This window comes from Apis cerana, linkage group LG10, assembly GCF_029169275.1.
Source record: "Apis cerana isolate GH-2021 linkage group LG10, AcerK_1.0, whole genome shotgun sequence".
NCBI classification, from domain to species: domain Eukaryota; kingdom Metazoa; phylum Arthropoda; class Insecta; order Hymenoptera; family Apidae; genus Apis; species Apis cerana.
Genome location: NC_083861.1, coordinates 7227995 through 7241523, shown reverse-complemented (window position 1 = coordinate 7241523; position 13529 = coordinate 7227995). Strand labels below are relative to the sequence as shown.

Below are 13529 nucleotides of genomic sequence, written 5' to 3'. Positions count from 1 at the left end.
CAAAAATCCGCAATATCCGTGCCCCAGACGATCTCGCTTCCTGCCTCGTACGATCCCATTCTTATTAGGTGCGATCCGCTCTCACGACCAATCCTCTGAACACGAACAATACTGTGAACTGTCCTCGATTAAACAGACCGGAGCCGACCTCGGTTTCGTTTACAGTTTTACTCCGCCAGTCTAGATTTTTCACTCGAGATATCCTTTGCCTTTAACGTCGCCGTTTTTCGCGCGCCAGCTTTCGATAATCGATCTGATCATTCCGACCAGAGATACTAGAGTAACTCACGAAAGTTTCATTATCGAGGGAAGCGATTAGAAGGAATCCAAAGAAGGAGAGAAAAGAAGAAACGAATATTCCAGATGATCGTATATTGGATTATACGCGATATTTTTTATGAAAAGGAAAAAGATCGATTACGAATGGTTTAATGGAAAAAGAGAAAAAAGAGGAAGGGAAATGAAATAGAGAGGCGTCGTCGCGATACTTGTTATCCGCGTAGCGTTTACGACCTCCTCCTCCTCCAGTCTCGCTCCTTTCATTTTTGTTCCGATGGGACAATTTACAGGTAGAAAATCGTCAGATTAATTGCGCCGTTAGTCGAGATTACTCTCGCAATGCAGGTATCGTTTATTCGCTCTCGTACGGCTCGTTCCTTACGAGCTTGAAACAACCTCAGGCCACCAGTCCCTCTTCCGAGGGAACGAAAACGCGAACCGAGCCGAGCAGTTTTAGACCGTCGCTGATAAACCGTCCTTGGGGAACGAGTCCCGATCGCTTTGTCACGTCGTCTAGGTTTACGAGAATGGAGATCGAGTAACTTCAACGCCTCCTCCTCTCGCTTCCCTCTTTTCTCTCTCTCTCTTTCTCTTCAATTTTCTTCGCTTCCGAGACACCGAGCTACCTTTCCCTCCCTAAGATCCTTTGCCTAAAAATATCTCCTCTCCGGCCCTTCGAGAGATCGATTCGAATCAATACCTTTCGCTTAGTCAGAAATACTCGCGCGAGAGAGAGAGAGAATATTCGGCGAGCAGAGGAAGAATCTTGGAGAGATTTCGCCGTACGATATGTTTTTCAAATGCGCTAGGTTTAATCTTAACAATACCTCCTCGGAAATGGCCGTTTTATTAACACTCCTTCTAGATTTTCAAACGTTAAAACATATCCATCGCGATCTAGCCATTTTAAACGCCAAGATCCTTTATACCACTCCATAAACACCCTAACAGCCTTTCTCTTGCCGGTTTTAATCCCTTCGAGATAGACAAACGAGACTTTAACGAGTGCCTCCTCGTGGAAGCTATCCGACGAGATTCCCTCGCAACACAATCAACGCGTTAAATCGTCTAAATCATCGTGATTGCTTTGTTATCGCTAGCTTCTCGTCCTGCAAACGAACTACCTACGCGGCGCGAAAAAAATAGGCGATGAAAATAATCGTAAAACGAAAAGCGCAACGATCCTCGGATCCTCGAAAATTTTTTCCTCCTTTTTTACATTTTTCGAACAGAAAACTCATATATATATATATATAAAATACAATCTTCCCGTCTATCGAACATGGGTTAAAAGCAAAAGCGAAACTCTCACTTTTCTACTCTCCCTCTTCACGAGCCTCTCGCTCCACCACGATTCCGCGCGTCGTGCCCGTTTAACGTCCAGCGCCTCGCCGGTCGACACCCAGCTCGTACGAACGGATTCTTATTACCCGGGGATCCCGTCGCCTCGTTCCCACAATGAAAATGTGTGCGCACAGCGAATAGTCCGGCTTGTCGATAATAAACTATCCAACGCGGCACGAAGACTACCCTGATCGCTTTGTCGCGTCGCGTCGCGTAGGTTTACGGGAACGGGGATCGAGTAACTTCAACACCTCTTCTTTTTCTTTTCTCTTTCCTCCCTCTTTTCTTTTCTCTTCCCCTCTCCCACCTTCTTGTTCTTCAATTTTCTCCCCCTCCCTCTCTAGCCAGACCATTCACCCTGCACCCTCCTTCTCCGGCCGCTTCTCGCGCTAGGTACCGGACCACCGATCGCTCTCCTCCGGGTCCGGTCCTTTCGAGAGGAGGGCATCACGGTGGATGTTGAACCGAGAGAGAAAAACCGGGTGGATAGCGGAGAGGAAGAAAGAGAGAGGGAGAAAGGGAGAGAGGGAGAGGGAGAGGGAGAGGCAGCAAGATCGGCTGAGATGTAACTGGAGAGCACATTACCTGGTATTAAGTCACCGAGATAACTACCTGTGTGGGAGGTTCCGCGCACCAGACCTCGTCGTGTAAAATACGACGACGCGGCCGCGTTCCTTGCTCTTCGTTTTACGAAATATTCCGATTTTTTTTTCTTTCTTCTTCTTCTTCTACTTCTTCTTCTTCTTCTGTATCTTTCTTTTTTTTCTTTTTCATCGGTGTCAACGAGCTCCTCCAGGAAGCGCGTACGCGTACGGTGAACGCGCGACAGAGCGAAACCGCCGCGAGGAGATACACCTCGCCTTCGTGTCCTTCTCCGATTTATACGAAGCATCGTTGATGTACCGATCACCGTTTCGTGCCGTGTAACGCGTATTTCTTCGGCTCGGCTCTTCTTTTTTTTCTTTTTTTCGCCCCTTCCTCATCTTTTCCCTCGATTTTATGATTTTTCTTTATCCTATCCAGCTGGCTGGATAAAACGTTGCCCAACTAGCGTACAATCGACGCATGACGAAGCGTGAAAACACGATTCTCGGGTGTCTGGTTATAGGTCGCGTCGTAACATCTTTGTTCTTAACCTGATTCGAGACAACGAATCAAAAAGAACGTGATCTCTTCGTAGATCGACTCTCTCTTTCTCTCTCTCTCTCTCTCTCTCTCTCTCTCTCTCTCTCTCTTTCTCTCTCTCTCTCTCTCTTTGGTTCTCTCAGGTTCTCTCTGGATGATCGTCGTTATAAATTCTTCATACGTGAAATTCCTATCCGCGTATAAAGGAAGGACCACAAGGTTAGAGGAAAGCGCGACACACAGCACGCAGGGTGGTGTACCGGAATTTGCACGTTTATTGTCGCATTAATAATTCATGGTGTTGCGCAATTTTTAATCAGCTGCCGTCTGCCATTGATTGATGCTGCCCTTGCGCCCCCATGGGGCTCGAATTTACATACAGAACGAAAAGGAAAAGTATTGACACGTGATACGTTCCTACCAAACAAGCAGCAAAGTCCAATCGCACGTCATAATGGCGCCGTTTTCTCTCTCTCTCTCTCTCTCTCTCTCTCCCTCTCCCCCACTGTTCATTCTTCCCTGAACCGATCGCTCCCTCCTTCTCCATCCTTCCTCCGCCTCGCATCACCTCTCTCCCTTTCATTCTTCCCGCCGTTTCTCCCTTCTTTCTCCCTTCTCTGGCAATCTCTCTCGATCTCTGTTCGACGGACACGAAGGGATCCCACAAAGAAGCTAACAAATCGGCCGCGGTGCAGGTGAGGCTTTTTATTAAAAAATTTTTATTGCACCCCGCGCAGCAAAGCATACGTCGTCGTCGTCGTCGTCGTCGTCGTCGTTTGGGGCTTCGCTCGAAAAACCTGTTTGCTCTGCCGCCACCACCACCATCACCACCACCATCGCTTCCTTTCACGAGATATTGCTTTACAATACTATATTATATTGCGCGGTACGTCGAATTTCGCCTGTTTGGATTTAACGAGAGAGAGAGAGAGAGACTCGCCTTCGTTCCTTCCTTCCTTCCTTCCCTCGATAAGAAGGACTCGTATGCATACGTGTGCATACACGCGCATACGCGCGCGCGCGACACGCTGTACGGGAAACCACCGTTCGTGCGTGGCGTGCACTTACTCATCGTAGCGTAAGATTCGGCCGAAGGAATCTTTTTGCTTCCCTCTCCCACGCTCGAATCTTATTGCTTCTATCTACGTTGTTCAACATTCCGGATAATATCCAACGATTATACGTATTTTGTTTATGGGACAATTGGATCGATAGATTCTCCCTTTATTACGTATAATCCAAATGCAAAAGTAGTTCTTTTTCTTAAAAAAAAAACGAAAAAAGAAATATTCCAATTAAGTTTTCCTCGAGATAGATTTAAATTTCCCTCTTAAAAAATTCACGTGGGAATTATTTGATCTAATCGTGGACGGAAGATAGGGATTGGAGTCGAGTAATAGGGTCGTTTTCGCAACGAGCCTCTCGATTCCACTCGGTCTGCGGAATCGATCGGCTCTCGACGATAATTGGGTGTAACACCCGGACCCCTTGATTTCGTCTCGAGCTACTCGGTTGCCCCAATTTCGGTTACAATCCCCTGCCCCCCTCCTTCGCCTCCCGTAAATCCGACGATTTTCTTTTCGTCGAATGGCCATAGAGCGAAACGATACGATATACGTGGCTCGTAGGTGTAGACGCGTCGCCATTAATCTTGCGAGATGCTGCTCGCGCGCATTGTCCACCCCGGGTCCGCGCGCGGTTCGACGCGCAAAAACGAAGCGGAATTCTAGCAGGGGATCGGCAACTTTTTTCCAATATCCAAGCGGCTCCGAGGCCGAATGACCGTTAAAGCAAATGCTAGGGCCCTTAAGTTGCCGTGATATAACCGAGGGAACGCATGTAGAGACAAACTTTATGGCTCTATAAATTGTTGTTTCGGCCCTCTATTGTATATCTTTATTGACCTCGCCGCGACCATGCCAGTTAACCGGAATGCCATTAATAACGGAAATGGATATTCGATTAGCCGCGTGCCGGATAAAAACCGTTCCCTCGTCCACCAGCAATTCCACGGGGTAAAAACAACGAGCTGTGGAACTATTTAATAACGAAATCTCGTAAACGTGGCCCCCGCTGAAAATTTACCGTCAATTGGAGACGAGACGCGCGACGAGAGACTCTCTCTTTCTCTCTCTCTCGATAATTGGGGAGGATTGGCCAGGATTCGTCGAATGCCCCTTCGACCAAACGAAAGTTACTCGCGATTCGATATACGTTTAAGTTACTACCGATGTGTGCCTCGATCCACCTCTTTCACGATCTCGCGGAACCGATAAGAGATTCCTTCGAGAAAGACGGGGAAAGCTAAACGCAGCCACGATACCCCGAGAAATTTCGGCCGTGTCGATTTTTCCCCTTCCTCCTCTCCCCCTCCTGTCTGCACCTCAAGGCCGGCTAGGTATTCAGAAAATTTCCTTCAGCGCGGACGAGTAGGGTATCGTTTTATCTCACGAGATCGGCCCGTCGAAACGTTGTTGGAGATCTCGAAAGGAATCGGTATCCGAAAGAAATCACCTGCACTCTCTCGAGCGCGTATATTCGGGGGTCCCGGGGGAGGCGAATTTCGAGTTGTTGTCCGGTATACCCGGTTACACGGTACCCATGATTTTGGGTGCTTGGCTGGGCTGGCTATCCGGCAATCGAGAAAATCGCTACGTGTCCGGTGGGTGCTTGGGCGAGAGGCAGGAATTGGGGGCGGACAGGTAGGGTTGTGTGCCATTCCGCGGATTATTTGTACCCAATCTGTAAGCGGTGCCCGTGGGGGCTCGGTTTTAACGCGAGCGAAAGGGACGGGAGGAGAAAGAGGATAGAAACAATTTCCTGGCTCGCGTGTTGATGCGTGCGCGTAACGCAGCCTGTTTCGAGAGCGAGAAAGAAGAAGAAGAAGAAGAAGAGAAGAAGGAGAAGAGGAAGAGGAGGAAGAAGAAGAAGAAGAAGAAAGAGGCGAATAAAGAAAGGAAGGAGAGCGTATATGGGGGAAAGGGTGAAACGCCGAGGGAGGAAGCATACACCGGTGTGTGTATCGTTGAACGAGACGAGAGAAGGAGCGTGCGCTCGGTTGTGTACAACCGCCTCCCTTTTCTTTTCTCCCTTCCTCCTCCTCCTCCTCGCCGCTGCCATTTCTCTCTTTCCCCCTTGGATTCGCTCAAAGCTCCGGGCAGGTTCTCAGAAGCTACCGGTGCTGGAGGAATCCGCGTGGAGCTGGATTATACTGCCAAAGGGTATATTTATCGGGCGAGAATGTATGCAGAAGCGCGGACATCGGCACAAAGGGGCCGCCCCTGCGGATTTAGCCTTGACGCAAGTTGAGAGAGCGGACGCTCACGGATTCGACGCTGGCCGCACTCTGCCAGACTCTCCTCTCTCTCTCTCTCTCTCTCTCTCTCTCTCTCTCTCTCTCTCTCTCTCTCTCGGCCATCCCCCGTGTAATGGATTGCCCAACTTTCCTCTTCTTACGGTTACGTTTCTTCTTCCGAGCCAGCGGAGGAGTCCAGAGGTCCCCTTTCCCCCTCCCTCTCTCGCAGCTACTCGCGTGCGTGCCCTGCCCTCCGTCCACGACTATGAATCGTTTTTATTGATACGTTTTATTGAACCACTTCATCAGACCGGCGCGACTTTCTCTCCCTCCCTCCCTCCCTCCTTCTTTCTCAGTCTCTCTCTTTCTCTCTCTCTGCCTCTCCCTCTATCCTCGTCTTCGCCTCTCTTTCTTCGTCTCGTTGATTCTTCTTCTCGCCTGTTAGTATTGGTACGCAACGCGTGGACTACGCGTACCTGCAGACGTGTCTCGCGAGTATTCTACGCAAGAATGGTTTCGAGGAAAAACGTGGTACGAGGCGCGCGCGTACGAAGCCGGGATATTCCGAGGAATCCGAATGAATAAAGCGATCTTCCGAAGGAGCGTGGCGTGGCCGGTCCCTCGATCTCTTATACCGATATATCGCGATTATGAGCCCTGTTTATAAGCTGAGGTATCCCCCGCTGCGGTATCCATCCGTTATTTTCACACCGACACGACCGAGATTTACACGGTTACGCACTACCTTCCCTTCTCGGTGAATCTGTCTCGTGAAGGGAGAGCTCGATGGGACGAAATCGTTTTCTTTCGCACCCGGCAATAATCGCTGCCGTCCACGACGCTTACGATCCCCCTCGACTCGATCCGCTCTAACTCGCGAAAATGGGAATCGCAAATGTTGGGGATGGGAACGCGATCGTCGGTCGCTTTGTCGAAGGACGGCGCAGTTGGAATAAGCGGAGTTTCGAATATATATATATATACATACGTATTTCGAATATGTATATATACGTATTGGCATGGTTAGAATTCCAGGAGACAAAATAATTTCTTTTTAATAGAGGAGAAATTTGAAATTTACAAGATTCGAATGGACAGTTTGTCGCCGGCCGATTGTAACCCGTTCCGGTAGGACTTAACGCACGCGTAAAGCGTGATTGGTGGCGTATAAAATTCTCGTTTGGGCCCGGCGATTATCGGCCGTCCCTCCACGGGAACGTTTTTAGCGACTCGATCAATTACCACGGGTGCCCCGGCTGAATTTACGCATTCATTTAGATTTCTGGAATATCCGGCCCGTAAAGTAATCCCGAAGATAGAGTCCTCGCTGCCGTTCCTCGACGCGTAACGCGGTAATGAGCTATCTTTATGGGCCGAGTTTTTATCAGGCCGGCCTATTATTTGCTCGCGCGCACACGCTTGTTCGCGGTCCCCTCGAAACGATGCGTTTTATCGCCGAGAAAGTCGATCCGTTCTCTCGATGATTCGCATCAATTTTTCTTTTTTCAACGTAACGAACATCCCTGTATTACCTGTAAATTACCCCACGGTAATTTTTTTCTTTTTTTTTCTTTCTTTCTTTCCTCCCCTCCTTCCTTCCTTCTTTCCTCCTCGTCGAAAGTTTTTTAGCCGCCGGCCGATCCTGACCTTTACCCGCTCCGTATCCATGAATATGGAAACTTTGATCAAATATTTCAAGATAGCCACGCACACGTGGACAGACGCCACGTGTAATATTATGTGCCGTGTATTATCAAAAAAGGAGCTCGACTGTAACTTCAAAGTAAAAAATTCGTAAAATGGTCGACCAACCCGAATTTACCCTATCCCTTTAATGGACTCTCAAACTTTACCGTCTCCCTTTTCGTGCGTGGCCCCGCAGACTCTTTGGCCCCCCTCCCCCTCCTCCCCCCATAGTTACGACCTGTGTATCCGGTCTCCACCGGACCAACTGTGGGAAAAGGGAAATAGAAATGGCAAAAGAGAGAAAAACGCGTCTTGAGCCCAACCTCTCGTGCTCGTGCTTTGACCGCGAGTTTCGTGGGTGCAGTCGCGGTTTTCCTCCCGCCAATTCCCCTCCTCTCCTTCCTCCCCCTCCCTGCTTCGACGTCTAGGCGGAGAAAGAGAGAAAGGGATGGGTTTAAGCCCGGCTGCAACTAATGGATTGCCGCAACTTTTTCTCCGTCCTCTTTTATTCGCTCCGCGTTTACTCTCCTCACGTTCATCGTTCGATGGTTGTTGTTGTTGTTGTTGTTGTTGCGTGGCGCTCGGTTTTCGGCGCGCTTTTGCTCGTCCTGGCGAGCGAATCGGGTGGCGGGAAATATGAGGCGGTTCTCCGTCAAAGGGGGAGGGCGAGATAATCGATGGACGATAAGGAAACGGGCCGGTGGAGAGATATGGAGAGTGGGGTGGGGAACTGGTGGTCGGAGAGATAAGGGATCGATCCCTCGCGCTCCGCTGTCGGCTTGGACGAATTTGTCGCGCGAGGCGGCTCGTCCGCGAATTTATTCGCGTCGCGGCTCCCTCGCCGGAGGATTTCACGGATTCGAAGGCCGACGTGGCCGACGTCCAGGCAACCAACGGTCGACCAGTTCGGGTAATGGATTGCCCGAACGGCCGCCCTCTTCCTTCTTCCTCTCGCGCGCCCGTCCTCGTCCCTCGCAGGGGGGACGCGTCGCGGAGGGGAGGCGAGGCGGCGGCCGGTTCGCCGTGTTTTTATTAGAATTCGGCATCGGACAGGGAAACCCGCCTCCTATACCCGCGTCGATAAGATAAAACAATCTTTCGATTAATTAGCACCCCGTTATAGTACAGCTTCCTGCTTTTAATTAAAGAAGTGTTCGCGGCGGAGTCGCGAGATAGGCGGGATTTATTACGACGCGTCTTGTAATAAATTTCACTTACCTCGCCACTCGACGCGAGCCTCCTTCTCTCTCCCTCTCTCCCTCCCTCCCTTTCTCTCTCTCTCTCCCCCCTCTCTCTTCCCTCCTCTCTCTCTCTCTCTCTCTGTCTGCCTTAACTCGGCTTGGCCCTCGCGCGTTCCGCGCGCGGCTCCAACGTAATTGTTATACATGCGAAGGATTTTCGCGCGCGAATATATTACGTCCTCGCGCATTGTGTTTTACGAGTTTCGTGGTACGCCGGTGTGACGAGGTTGGCGCGTCACGAATCGGAGGAGATTTTCATCGGTGAAATTGCAAAATCGTAAAACGCTACCCAGAAAACGACAAACCGCGTATCGAGTCGGCGGCGTAGCTGCACCATCGTCAAGTATCATCGATACTCGACTCGCCGATTAATTTTAACCGCACCGTTCCCGGAACCATAAAGTTTCACCGTCTAAAGAAATCTTCCCGCCAAGTTGCACGTGGTATCCGCCAATTCCTCTTAACCGGATAGAAAGGTATTTTCAGAGGACTGTGGTAAGGTAGAAAAAGAATAAATAAAGGGAGGGGAGGAGGAGAGAGAAAGAGAGAGAGAGAGAGAGTGTAACGAGGAGAAAGAAAAATTGCGGAAGGGGGTGGAAGGGGGCGCGGTCTGAGCGAGGATAAGGAGATTACGCTGGAAGCGAGCGAGTATCGGCCGTTTTCGCTTTAAGCGGTCAACCCTTTTAGCGGTCGAACCGAATATACCTCCCTCGATCCGTTCTGCTCTCCGATTTAGAGCGCGGGAGGCTGGATGGCGAGAAAAAGAGGGCCGAGGCTTACAACGATATCCACTCGCGTTGATCCTCGTTTCCCTCCAAGCCTCTCTCGAAGGCCATTGTTGCCAAGGAACGAGAGCGTAGGTGTGCCACGGGATATCTCTTGGACTCGATGGGGATGGCTCGCGGAACGGTTATGTTCTCCTCTTCTTCTCCTTCTCCTCCTCCTCCTCCTCCTCGAGGATCTCCGCGTTTCTTCGTTGTTTGCCTGTTTGCCGTTGTACACGCCGTCGTACCTCTCTCGTCTCAAGGCGACGGAGAGGATCGAAGTGTTTTAGTATTCCGTGGCCGTTTCCAGCTACGATTTATGGGGTAAGAAGAACATGCGGGTCAAGGGGACCACGCATATTAACCGGCGCACTATAAATTCGTTTTGGCCCGCGTATATTTCGTGCCTACCTGCGGAGGCCACTTTTAGGTGAAACACGACAGCATCCTCTCTAACCGATCGAAGGGGCCCCGTCAAGTACCACGATATTTTTAGCCATTCGCCTATCTACCGTCCCCGCCGAACGCCGCGAGATTTATGCGTGTGTATCGCCGTAGCATTTATCAGCCACGCGTATACATACATACGTCGGAAATTACCTAGACGCTAATACCGCCAAATAAAACGCGCGTCATACGAGATTACCGGCGATTTTTCACGCCGTACGATAATTTATACTTTGGAGACCCGCGTGCGGCCTCCCTTCCGTCCTCTCTCTGTCTTCCCCTTTCCATCTACAGATAACCTATCCCACTCTCCCGTATCCGCCCCCTCCTCCCGTTCTGGTGTTAATCGAGTGCACCTCCTCCCTCCCTCTTTCGTTTCGCGAAACTGTACTCGGAAAAATATCAGCCCGACGGTTGGATATCGTGATTCCTCGCGCGTGTCGGATCGGAAACGGCTCGATGTTTCGCCGCAGACTCCGAGATCGACGAATCGAGCTGCGCAGCTCGACGAGAACGTTCCCCACGGGGGAACGAATTTCCCCGTCGAATCCCCCGGAGGATTTACTGCGACACCGGCGATCCGCGTACAAATCTCCCGTCCCCGACTCGCAATACGTTCCCCGTTCGCCTCGAAAAATCTTGGCGGCTCGCTCGCCCCATCGAAATGGATGGCGCGTGTACGAGAGCCGAAGGCGAGGCTCTCGCGGAATTGAGAAACGCGCCGCGAACTCCTGTTCCTCTCTCTCTCTCTCTCGACAGACGAAGGATCGCGAGAGAAGAGGAGGAAGAGGAAGAGAGCGCGCGAGGGTCGAGCGAAGGAGAGGAGAGGAGGAGGAGGAGCGAGATCGAGTGGTCGAGCGGCGGGGAGGGTTGGTGTACAGTGGAAGGGAAGCGCGGGATGAAGCGGCCAAGCTTTTGCCGCGTGATTCGCGGCCTGCCACGCGGAATCTGTTATCCTCGTGAAAGGAAAAGCCGAGATAGCCGTGGATTTGCCCGTGCTGCTCGGCTCGGCTCGCCGATTATGTCGATATCGAATACCACGAACTGCACTCAGCCGAATGGAGAGTGTGCGTGTGTGTGTGTGTGTGCGTGCGTTTCGATGGTGGTTTGTTGCGTGGTTTGCCTCCCCCTCCCCCTGTGCCCGTGCACGCGCCCGTACACGCTGCCAGCAACTCGTCGTCGTCGTCGCCTGCATCGGCCTATTAAATTCTCCGGCGAGTAAAATCGTATTGTCCTTCTGCTTGCCGGCCCGCCGCGCGTTACGACGCGCTCAGGAGCACTTCATTACCATATAATTTCCAGTTCCCTCGCGGATTACCCCTCTCCCTACCCTCGAGCAAAGGGATCGAAGATAGATCGTACGGTATGCCTCGTCTTCGGAGGCATAGACTCCACTCTGCTCAAGAGTGGAGACCTACCATGCGCGTATGTCTCGCCTCGTCTCTCTCCCCTGTATCTTCTTGCCTCATCTTCTTTCCTCCGTGTTCCCCGCTTCAAGTACGGCTGGTTAATGGTATTCAGAGGTCCCCGAGTCTCGAGACATCGCTCGGGGCATTAGAACGAGGCTTAGGTCGCGAGGATTGTCTTTTGTAGACAAGCGGCGCGGAGTTAACTTTGTTTATAACCCGGTTGGCGAGAATACGGGAGAAAATATGGCGCCGATGCTGCGAGGGAGGAGAGACGACAAGACGCTCGCTCGAGAATCTTCTCGTCGAGGGGGAGATACTCTCCTGATCTGGCATTTCGATGTAACGTTGTTCTCTTCGTATCTTTCCTCCTCTTCCTCCCCGAGACATCGAACGTATATACGATCCATTGGGGTTGTGGAAAAACCTCTCTCGCTCGAAAGTAATTGAGACTGAATGTCTGAATGCGTCGTATTGCGCGCATCCATCGTCCTGTAAGGAAGTAACGATCGTTGCCTGTTTATCCATCCATTGAAATATTACTCGAATTCGAATTCGTGGACCGAGCTCGCGTCCCTCGGATGATTGATCGAGCTCGCGAGGGCTGGACAATGGGATGATATCCCCGTACACCCACGTGACGGGCAGCGACGTTTCGCCCGCGACACAACGCGTTGGTCGCGTTACAAAGGAGGACGCACCGTTGCAGCGTGGCCTCCAGCCAAGACTTTGATTTAATTACTTGGCGTTTCCCGAGAAATCCTCCGTTCCTCTTAACACGTTCCAGAGGCGCGACCACCAACGAGATACGCGTCGAGCGCGACAAAAGGTGGTTTCTTAAACGTGGTGGTAAGCTCGTTTATTTATACCATCTCCCCAGCGACACGGGTGGTTGTTAAAAATGCCGGTGCATCCGGTTCACGAATCGATTAGAGGGGGGAAGGGGCGGGGAAGAAGGAGCGAAAACGTTGCACCACCTATTCGGCCGGTAGATAAGGATCTTCAAATTGAGCGCAACAACAACTATAACGCGTCGAACCGCAAATATTTATCCGCTTGGTCAGCTTGATTTATCGCGGTGACAACAAATTGCTCGGACACCGGTTTCCCGGTTTGCCTCCACGTATCACGTGATCTCTCTCTTCCTCTCTCTCTTTCTCTCTCTCTCGATTCGATCGAACGATTTTCGTAATCCACCCTTCGGCGGTGATAATACCACAGTGTATCTCGCGTTACGAATGTCTTTTGTTTTTCGAGCGAGATAATTGTCCTCGAATCGAAAACTAGATTTACCGTTCTAAACATGAAAACTTTATTAAGGGACAAAAATAAAATATGAAAAAATGATGTAGCTACTACACGTTTGTTCCTATGTATGTAATACGAACGAGGCAATTGCTTATAAGATGATTTCGATTATTTATGGGAGCGAATATTTTCTAAGCGATTTGAGATCTCGCTCCTTTGACTGACAGACGGTGCACGAATCGATACGCTTATACGCGATCTTCGAAGCGGTGTTCTGGCGGGAGGGGCGAATATCGGCGGGTGTATCCCCCACCCGTTTCCCCGATACACTTATCACGATGTATCGATATGGTAATGCGTCAGTAGAAAGCGTTATAAATCAACGGATAACCCGTATGAACGTGTCGGATAAGTATCTGGTAATTGAATTAAGAAAATAAATATTTGCCGGGCCCGGGTGGATTGATTTATTACGGGAACAAGGAATTGTAGCGAGCGTGGCTTGGCGCACGCTTTTAACACGGCGTATATAACTTGCGGCGTGTAAACGAGAGGATTGACGCAAGACCGGTCATTTTCGTAATCTACCCTTTGGCACGGCGCTCGTGACTACAATTTTGTGACTGTGGAACGGCTCCTCTTCGGGCGCCGTGATATTTCGCTCCCTCGGCTTCTCCCGTTCTCCGGGACCCCG

General features: G+C 50.7%; 1 protein-coding gene across 2 annotated transcripts in view; it reads left to right on the top strand.

Annotated features, from left to right (window-relative positions):
• LOC108001570 (lysine-specific histone demethylase 1A) overlaps window positions 1-13529 on the top strand; it is a 98262-nt gene that overhangs the window by 10334 nt on the left and 74399 nt on the right. The gene's annotated exons all lie outside the window — the stretch shown is intronic.